Source organism: Narcine bancroftii, chromosome 6, assembly GCF_036971445.1.
Source record: "Narcine bancroftii isolate sNarBan1 chromosome 6, sNarBan1.hap1, whole genome shotgun sequence".
In the NCBI taxonomy this organism is placed as follows: domain Eukaryota; kingdom Metazoa; phylum Chordata; class Chondrichthyes; order Torpediniformes; family Narcinidae; genus Narcine; species Narcine bancroftii.
Window position 1 is genome coordinate 191,397,761 of NC_091474.1, and position 11,323 is coordinate 191,409,083.

Genomic DNA, 11,323 nt, shown 5'->3' on the forward strand with positions numbered 1-11,323 from the left:
ATTGCCACATGCTAGTGATGTTAGAAATAGGAGAATGATGCACCTTTACATGTGACTAAAGTCATGATGCAGGAGTGAATGTTTCAAGATCATTGGTGTGAAGAAGAGACCTGTTCCGACAGGAAAGTCTGCATCTGAACTGGAGGAAAACTCTTCACCAAGGGAGGGAGGAGTATTCGTGACATGTCCCCATTTGCGGAGTTCTGTGCTCACGGCAACTGCTTGCTGTCAGACCCGGCCCTGCCCCCGCCTGCTTCACTAGCATGTGTCAAGTGTCACTAATGTCTAGCTTGACGTATGCTAATAACTCCCCATGCAATAAAAGCAATGCTTTCCGCTGCTACGTCAGAGGGACAAAGTAGATTTATATTCATTCCGCAGGTTGGCCACCACCAGCACCCACATTCCCACAACCCCCAACTAAGCAAGATTACGACTGTCAGACTATACCTCCTGGTTCCCTAATTCCCCACTAACACTTGTTCTGGCGTTGACCCTGACTGGAAGGGGTCTAATATCCTTGCGGGAAGGTTTGCTAGTGCTGTTCTGGTAGGTTTAAACTAGATTTGCAGAAGTGGAGGAGAGAAATAATAATCTGAAAGTTGCATGTACTATTAGAACTCAATTGGTTGTATGTGGTGGAAATGTTCTCGGGTGCGCCTATTTCAATGCAAGGACCATTGTAGGAAAAGCAGAAGAGCTTAGATTGTGGATTAGCCCATGGAATTATGACATTGCAGCCATTAGTGAAAGTTGGTTGCAGGAGGGTTCAGGATTGGCAGCTCAATGTTCCAGGCTTCCTTACTTAGGCGTGATAGAATGGGGGTAGGGGGGATTAAAGCAAGAGATAAAAGATGGAGGTGTGGCATTGCTTTACAGGGAAAATATCACAGCTGTGTTCAGGCAGGACAGACAAGAGGGCTCGTCTACTAAGGCTATAGGGTAGAGATGAAGAAAGGGAAAGGTATGATCACACTCATGGGGTTGTATTATAGACCACCTAATCATCCATAGAACCATAGAACACTAAAGCACAGAAAACAGGTCATTCGATCATTAATCTGTCCTGATATGTCATTTTTGCTAGTTCCATAATCTTTCAACCTCTCCCTTCCATATCCTTATTCTTAAAACTTAAGAGTGATCCCGCATTTACCACATCAGATGGTAGCTCATTCCACACTTCTGAGTGAAGAAGTCCCCCTTAACATTTCCCCTAAACCTTTCCCCTTTCTCTCTAATGCTGTCCTCTTATTTATCTCCCCTATAAGTGGAAAGAGCCTACTCACATTTACTCTGTCTATACCCCTCATAATTTTGTAAACCTTTATCAAATCTCCCTCATTCTTCTACCCTCCAAGGACAAAAGTCCTAATCTGTTTAATTCCTAATCTGTAACTTAACTCCAGGCAACATTCTAGTAAATCCTCTCTGCACTCTTTCAATCTTACTGATATCCTTCCTGTTATTTGGTGACCAGAACTGAACACAATACTCCAATTTTGGCCTCACCAATGTCTTATACAACTTCACAATAACATTTCAACTCCTTTCCTCAATAATTTGATTTATGAAGGCCAACTTGCTAAAACTTTTTTTATAACCCTGTCCACCTGCAATGCCACTTTCAGGAAATTATGTATCTGTTTTCATAGATCCATTTGCTCCTCTGCAATCCTCAGTGCCCTACCATTTACTGTGCATGTCCTACTTTGGGTTTATCCTTCCAAAATGTAACACCCCACACTTGTCTGCATTAAATTGAATCTGCCATATTCTGGCCCATTTTTCCAGTTGGTCCAGATCCCTCTGTAAGCTTTGAAAGCCTTCCTCACTCTCCACAAGTCCTCCAATTCTAATGTCATCAGCAAACTTGCTGATCCATTTTACCACATTATTATCCAGGTCATTGATATAGTAGCAAACAATGATGATCCCAGCACAGATCCCTGAGGCACACCACCAATCACAGGCCTTCACTCTGAGAATCATCCATTACCACTTTCTGACATTTCCCAGACAACCAATTTCGAATTGAATTTACCACCTCTCCACGATACCCAATGTCTGAACCTTCTGAACTAACCTCCCATGTGGGACCATGTCAGTGGCCTTACTAAAGTCCATGTTGACCACATCCACAGTTATTCCTTCATCTACTTTCTTGGTAGCCTCCTTGAAATATTCTATAAGGTTTGTTAAACATGACCTTCCATGCACAAAGCAATGCTGACTAACCTTAATCAGCCCTTGGCTGTCCAAATACTCGTATATCCGATCTTTCAGAACACTTTCCAATAATTTACCCACTACTGACATCAGGCTCACCTGCCTGTAATTTCCTGGTTTACTTTTGGAGCCTTTTTTAAACCACAGAACAACATGAGCTACTTTCCAATCCTCTGGCACATCACCAATGGCTAAGTAAATTTTAAATATTTCTGCCAAGGGCCCTGTAGTTTCCACACTAGTCTCCTTCAAGGTCCAAGAGAATGTCATGTCAAGCCCAATGGGATTTTTCTACCTTTATTCACTGCAAGACAGCAAGCACCTCCTCCTCTTTAATCTCTATATGTTCCACACCACTACTGCTTGTTTGCCTTTCTTCCTTATACACTATGCCAGTTTTCTCAGTAAATACTGAAGCAAAAAAAAAAAAGATTTAAAATCTCTCACATCTCATGAGGCTCCATGCGGATGACTACTCTGACCTTCTAGGGGACCAACTTTGTTTCTTACTATCCTTGTACTTTTAATATACTTGTAGAAACCCTTGGGGGTTACCTTCACCTTCTGCCAAAGCAACCTCATGTCTTCTTTTAGTCTCCTTGAGATTTTTCTTGCATTTTTATACTCATGTCACTCATTTGTTCCATGTTGCCTATAACTGCTATACTCCTCTTTCTTCTTCCAAACCCGATCCCCAATATCCCTCGAAAACCAAGGTTCCCAAAACATTCTAATCTTGTCTTTGATTCTGACAGGAATATGCAAACTCTGTACTCTCAAAATTTCTTCTTTGAAGGTCTTCCACTTACTTTGCACATTCTTGCAAGAAAACAACCTATCCTAATCCATGCATTCTAGATCCTTTCTCATTTCCTTAAAATTCTCCAATTTAGAATCTCAACCCGAGGCCCAGACCTTTCCCCTAATTAATTTGAAACTAATGCCATTAGGATCACTGGACCCAAAATGTTCTCCTTTACATACCTCTGTCACCTGTCTCATACCCCAGTATTGCACTCTCTCTAGTTGGTACCATCTGTATATTGATTTAGAAAACTTTCCTGAACACATTTGAAAAACTGCATTCATTTTACAGTATGGGAGTCACAGTCAATATGTGGAAAGTTAAAATCTCCTACTATCATAACACCATGTTTCCTGCAGCTGTCTGCTATCTCTTCAAAGATTTGCTCCTCCAATTCTCATTGACTATTGGGTGGTCTATAATGCAACCCCATGTATATGATCATACTTTTTAAGTTCCTCAGCTCCACCCATACAGCCCCAGTAGATGAGTCCTCTGGTCTGTCCTGCCTGAACACAGCTGTGATATTTTTTCCTGATGAGCAATGTAACTCACCCCCCCCCCCCACTCCCCTCCCCACCCCATTCTATCGTGTCTAAAGCAGCCGAAGCCTGGAACATTGAGCTGCCCATCTTGCCCTTCCTACAACCAAGTTTCACTTATGGCCACAATATCATAAATCCACGTGCCAATCTAAGTTCATCTGTCTTTCCTACAATACTCTTTGCATTGAAACAGATCCACCTGAGAATATTTCTACCATGTTCCACCCATTGAATTCTATCGTTGCATGCAATTTTAGCATCATATATTACCTCCTCCACCCCTCTATCTGCACTGGCACACTGGTTCCCCCCTCCCTGCAAATCTAGTTTAAACCCACTGGAGCAGCACTAACAAACCTTCCCCTTAAGGATATTAGTATTCTTCAGTTTAAATGCAAACCGTCTTGTCAGAACATGTCCCACCTTCCCTAGAAGATGGCCCAGTGATCCAGAAACCTGAAGCCCACCCACTTACACCATGTCTTCAGGCATGAGTTAAGCTGCATTACTCTCCTGTTTCTAACCTCAACTTGCATGTGGCAATCCTGGGATCACCTAGTGCCTAACTCCCTGAACTCTCCTTGCATGATCTGCTCACCCTTCCTATCCATGTCATTGGTTCTTATATGGATTATACCATCTGGTTGCTCACCCTCCCTCCTGAGAATGCAGTGAACTAAATCTGAGATATCTTGGACCCTGGCAACAGTGAGGAAACATACCATCTGGGATACTCAGTCTCTTCCACAGAACCTCTTGGCTGTCCCCCTAACTTCTCCTCCTTTTCCTTTTTCACCATAGGACCAGACTGTATGCCAGAGAGTATTCAGAATGGTATACTTGTTATTTGAGGGGAATACCCACAAGAGTTCACTGAACAGTTGCCTGGTCCCTTTCCCTCTCCTCTCCATCACCCATCTACCCTCCTCCTACCTCTAAGGTGTGATAGTATCCCTGTAAAACCACCTGTCTCCTGAATGCTCCAGAGTTCATCCAACTCCAGCTCCAACTCCTTAACTCAGAATTTCAGGAGCTGCAGCTGGATGCACCTCTCACAGATGAAGTCATCCGGGATACTGATGGCTGCCCTGACAACCCACATCCTACAAGAGGAGCATTCCCCTGTGTTGGTTGCCATATTCTAATTCTCATTCTAATATCAAAAATTGAACTTCCCTTCGCTGCTACTCCTGCCAAAGGCTGCCTTGCCAAAGCCTCACTGCTGACCTGGAAAAGGCTGCCTTGCCAAAGCCTCACTGCCATCCCACAGAAGGCTAGCTTGCCAACGTCTCACCACTGATCCACCAAATAAATGGAGGAGAAAACCTGTATAGAGACAGCAGACAGCTGTAGAAAAAATAAGGTTGTGAGGGTAAGGAATTTTAATTTTCCACATATTGACTGGGACTCCCATATTGTAAACAGGCTGGATGGCTTAGAGTTTGACAATTGTGTTCAGGGAAATTTTCTAAATCAATATATTGAGGTACTAGTGAGAATGCAATACTGTATCTCCTTTTAGGGAACAAGACAGGACAGGTGACAGAAGTATGTTTAGGGGAACATTTTGGATCCAGTGATCATAATTTCATTAGTTTCAAGTTAAATATGGAGAAAGGAGGGTCTGGGCCTCTGACTGAAATTCTAAATTTGAGGAAGGCCAATTTTTGAGGAAATGAAGAAGGATCTAGAATGCATGTTGTTTTCAGGCAAAAATGTTTAAATTTCAAAGGTGAAATTTTGAAAGTGCAGAGTTTGTACGTTTCTGTTGGGATAAGACTGAGTGCAAAGAAGATTTACCAAGATGTTGCTGAGACTTCAGGAGTTGAGTTCCAGGGAAAGATTTAACAGGTTAGAATGTATTGGGAACCTTGGTTTTCAAGGGATATAGTCAATAGTCCTCAGGTGAATTTGTGGTAAGGCAGCAAAACCAGAGTTTATATTGGAGTAGGTGAGGGTGGAGCCAGGGGAGGAGTCAGCATTGGAACAATACATAGACAGTGAATTCCAGTTCACTGCAGTCTGAAAGTTTGCAACCTGCCCAGATGAATGTGAGATGTAATTTCACTAGTTTACACTGGGTTTCATTGTGACAAGTCAGAAGGCCACAGACAGATGTATCAGAGTTGAGGTAGGATGGGGTATTAAAGCGAGAGACAACCAAAAAACTCAAGGACACTCCTGTGGACTGACCTTCCATGTACTTGGACTTCCAATTCAAAATGTCTCAGAACTACTTAGCTAGGACAAAGAAATGAGTATTCCATTAATTACAAATAATATTTTAAAAATTCATTCCTAGTCTTTAAAGCTTGGAAATTGTTTTTTTTTTATTTTTAGTAAGTAATAATGTTTGAAATTCTCTATCTCAGAGAATCATTGAGAAGTCATTGAACATGTGCAAATCTGAAATTGACAGACATATAAAACACAAGGGAAAAAGTTGGAAAGTGGTGTTGAGGCCAAGATTATGTCAGCAATAATTTTATTGAGTAATGGAACACACTTGAGGGGGCCAACTTTCCGACTCCAGCTCTTGTTTCTCGTGTTCTTATTCTCTTGCTATGCTGAGGTGTTTATTATAATATGCACCCTAATGTATTTTTATGAATTGCAGACATTACTGGTTTGGGCCTTGCTTCCTGTCTTACTGTCATTCTCTGCAGTTTATCATCTCTCAAACACACATAATTTTTAACATTAAAATGCCAATTATTTGATGAACTCAACACTACACTCCTTTACTGGTGCAAAGACTGAAGAAGATTAGCCTATTCTCATTGGAATTCAGAAAAATAATATGTTATCCTAGTGAAACGAGCTTCCTGAGTGTGATTGACAGGACAGAGACTGAGAAGCTCCTGTCTGGATTCTTGTCTGGAGCAAGAGAGTATAATCATGGTATAAAAGATTGGTCATGAATCACAGAAATTAGATTTTTTTTCTCAAGCGCCTTTGCTTCAGGAAGTACTGATTTCTTAGTTGTTGGTTGTATTTAAGATTGGAGCAGATGGATTTTTGATCCCAGAGAATTAGGGATCAGGTGGAGAAGTGGCTGAGGTAAAGGATAACCAGCACCTTACTGAATGGAGGACGCAGGCACCAGGGTCAACTTGGCTCATTCTTCCTCCAGTTCTCCCTCCTGTTTGGTTGTCCTTGTACTCAAATAGTGAAGTGTATTCTTATGAAACCAAAATAAGTAATTCCCTATGGAATCCAAAGAAATTTCATCCAGTTAGTTGAACAAAATGTCAGCAATCAAATGGGCCTTACAATTTTTTGCTACAATCCTGTACAACAACATAAGAATTTTTCCTGATGAAATATACAGAGATGTGAATATTATTCAATCTAATGTTGAGAAAAATACAACTCATTCTAATTATCAATAGAACCATAGAAAACTACAGCACAGAAAACAGGTTTTTTGGCCCTTCTAGTCTCTGCCAAAACATCATTCTGCTAGTCCCACTGACCTGCAGCCATTCCATAACCCTCCACATCTCTCCCATCCATGTATCTATCCAATTTATTCTTTCAACTTAAGAGTGAGCCCGCAATTACCATGTTCCATACTCCCACCACTCTCTGAGTGAAGAAGTTCCCCTTTCACCCTAAAGCCATGTCTTATCATATTTATCTCTCTCAAACTAAGTGGAAAGAGCTTGCTTTCATTTACTCTATTCCCCTCATAATTTTGTAAACCTCTATCAAATCTCCCCCTATTCTTCTATGCTCCAAGGAATAAAGTCCAAGCCTGTTTAATCTTTCCCTGGAACTCAACTTCTGAAGTCTCAGCAACATCTTGGTAAATCTTCTTTGTACTCGATCTTACTGATATCGTTCCTGTAGTTTGGTGACCAGAACAGCACACAACACTTCAAATTTAGCTTCACCAGTGTCTTATATAACCTTACCATAACACTCCAACTCCTCTAATCAATAGTTTCATTTATGAAGGCCAAGATGTCAAAATCTTTTTTTTTAACCACCCTGTCTACCTGTTACGCCATTTTCAGGGAATTAGTACCTTCACACCTTCCAAAATTCATGTCCTGAGTGATAAATCATTTTTATTTTTATTTTGAGTAATCATTTATTTTCCATGAAAAGAAATCAAAACCTTTGCTGTCAGAAGCAGTTTAATATTACTGAAATATTGTAATTATCTTGCTCTCAATTTCAAACTACTCATCCATCCAAAGTCTCATTTACAATAATAACCTGGCAACAATACAATTATGGCAAATGAAAACAAAGAAAATAACAAGAGAAACGTTCTCATTTAGTAACATTACAAAGCCTCATTAAATGCTAAAATTACACAGAAAAGTGTGAAATTTAGACCTGTAGGATCTTTTTCTTGCTTGTTTCAGTTGTAATGATCCCAATTGCATAAATTTGACAGAACTCCATCATAATGAACTTGAAATTAATGATCAAAATGAGTTGTGCAATACTGATAGTCTGTTTTTGGAAGGATCTCAACAACAAATTTGAAGAGGCCCAAAAATTCTTTTATCCCTACAAAGCCATTGAAAATTTAATAACTAAGAATGAGTAACTTAACAACATCATGTACAAAATATAATTTCTTGCTACATTTCAGACCAAATTTGCAAATGTTGTGAAGTGGTCTTAATAAATTACAGACAAGTTTCCTCATAATGCAAGTTTTCAACATGAGTAAATTAATTTGGAGGTTATTAATTGGCTATGAATATAAAAATAAAAGGATAGGGTATAAATTGTGAAAACACTGGAAGCCGTCATAGAAGAAGGCCCTCAGCCCTTATAAGCATGCTCTGCCATTCAATACAACCATTGCTTAAAATCTATATCACTTTATTTTTGGCCTTTCTTCATGTCCCTTGGTTTCCTTTGCATTTAATAGACAGAATATTGAACATACTCTTCAATAGAGCATCTACATTCCCCTGGACTAAAGAAGTCCAAAGATCTGACACTCTAGTGTTTTTTTCCTTAGTTATTTTTTAAGTTTTATGCTGTTTCTTAACTCTGTTGTCACAAGGGCAAGCCCTGTACTTTTGGGGTATTCACTACTTCTGTGCTGCATGAATATTTGAATAACTCCCTTTGTTCCTTTGTTCTTGTCGCAATAGATTTGCCAGTTTCTGTAGGCTGTCTCAAACTCAATCCATTGAATTTTGCCTGACCTGAAATTAGAATTCTAGCAGATATTTTGCATTCATTTCCTTTTATCTGTGGCATTAGATTCACATAGGTTATGATTACTAACAAGTCCTATCAAAAATTAACACTGCCTCATTGATTATAAAATTTAATGTAGACTGTGCTTTTGTTAGCTCTTTGATACATTACAGAGAATTACAGAATTATACACACTACAGAATGAAAGCAGGCTCTGATTTGAAACTTATCCATGTTGACCAAACTAGTCCTATTTGCCCATATCCCTCTCAATCTTTGCTATCCTTGTTCCTAAATGTATTTTAACACTTTAATTATTCCCACCTCTGCCATTTCCTCCTTTCAAATTGGAGTTGCTTGTTTTGCAGCATTATTGCAGGAAGGTCCACTGACCCCATTGCTAAGGAAACTGCATTCCATTTGACAGCAGTTCAAGCAAGAAAAAAATGGACTCCCAAGATTCAGCTTAGTTTCTGTACCAAAAATGTTTGAAGGAGTGAAGAAGGTGCTAAACCTATTTAAAGAATATTTGAGTAAGAATGTTTATTGGACTATTGTATATAGCTGGGCTCAGAACCTCGTGGAATTCATAAAACAAAATATTCATAAAGCATATGTATTGTAAGGACACAATAAGATTTAAGAGCCTTTTCATTTTGGGACCTACAATTATACTTTAATATGTAATGGTTCCAGTCTTACATGACTTAAATATTAAAATGACCTTTTACACTCTATATGGATGAATGATTGATCGACATGGCAGATTAGTGGTATAGCTTATTAATATCATATCATACTGGCAATGAGAGTTTTTAAAGTTTGATCAGAAGCAGAGCAAGTTTCTCTCAGAATGTCTAATATTTATATTCAAAACTGTGTTCTGTGCTAAAACTTGATCATTCTCATATACAATTGTAAGACCACCTATGCCCATAGGCCTGAAAGGCTTCCAGGATCCACAACAAAATACTGTTCCAAGGTTTCCGCTTCTTTCAGTTATAATCAATTAATTCTCGAATTTTTAGATGCTTGCCTTTTTGAGTAAAATATAAAGAAAATTGTGAGCACATTTTTACTATCAAAATGAGTCTCATCTATGATGGGTGTGAGCTGGTAGTGTTTAGATCAAAGAGACTTTGTCTGTTTACATTAAGCAGCACAAGTTGGGGATGTATCCAAGTTGGATGGATCTCTTTAAACAGCACAAGTGGAGAGGGTTCATTCAGAGAGTAAACACCACCCATCTTGACCACTAACAAAATGTAATGTTTCGTGTATTATTTTCATCAAACCTGGCTGGGCTGGCAAGAGCTCAATCGAGTCACATGACCAACCATATGTTCTGCAAACTTCTGGTGCATTTGTACAGCATCATTTTGCCACCCAATTTGCATGTGTTATCTTAAAATGCAGACATCTGATTAATTTAAATAACTGGAAGTAAACTTTTGTATGTAATGTTGGCCAGTTGAATATAGCCAGCTTGCTAGTAGAAAAAAAAAGATAAAATACTTGGGAGGCACATTTTGACTTGGTTCTCAATTCCATTAATTTCACTGAGTTAAAACAACTGATCTCAAATCGACTAATGTCCTTTTTTATCCATCCCCTATCCACGTACCAGCACTGAAATTGGCCTCTCCAAGATTACTTTTCAGAAAATCTAAGGTGTCACCAACCAATAAGAAGTACTCAATCTAGAGTAGTTTTATTGAAAATATTTTAATTTAATTAAATTGCTTATGATGTAAACCCACTTAATTTTAAAAAATCTGAATATCAGGAACCATTTAATAAATAGTGAAAATGTTTCTGACAACAGGACACTGTGAAAAAAGCTATCAAGGCAGTCCTGGGAGTGAGGCCTCATGCTTCTCTGGTTAAATGAGGTTGCCCTTTGCCTTATTGCTACGAGAAGGCCTCTAGCACACTGGATCCTGCAGGTGCCACTGTAGGCAAGCAAGGCTGTAGGGTTAGCACAGGAGAAAGTGCAGGTCGGATTGAGGATGATCAGTTCATTATATCACAAAGCTGAATTCTTGTATTGTGCTTGCAACTGTGGTATTATTCTCATTTTTGAGCTTTAAATATAAATGAATTTCAAACCTTCCTAATCCTGTGGGATTAGTGCTGATTAATTACCCCTTGCTTTTGCTGCAACCTTGTGACATTAGACATTATTTGAATGAAAGTGAGTTCTGTTATTTTCAACCACAAAGGCCTTATTACAAAACCACTATCAGCCCACTGACAAAGAGTTCACAATATCCTGATAACAGATAACATACTTAAACTACCACAAAGACTGAGGACACAATCAATAGGCCTCAATGCTCAGTTTTCTGAGGTCAGTCCAAAGAGCAGGTGCAAGCTTTCATTCCCAACAATGTTGGGTTATCGTTATCTTTTCAAAAGCAGCACTGCTTTTGTAACTCAACAGGAAAAGGCTATTGTTCCAGACAACAATCAAAGGATTACGAGGATCTGGACCAAGTTTGATTGTGAAACACACCATACTGATCTCAATAGGAAATAATGCTGGATGGATTGGTTTAAGTGGGCTTACCCT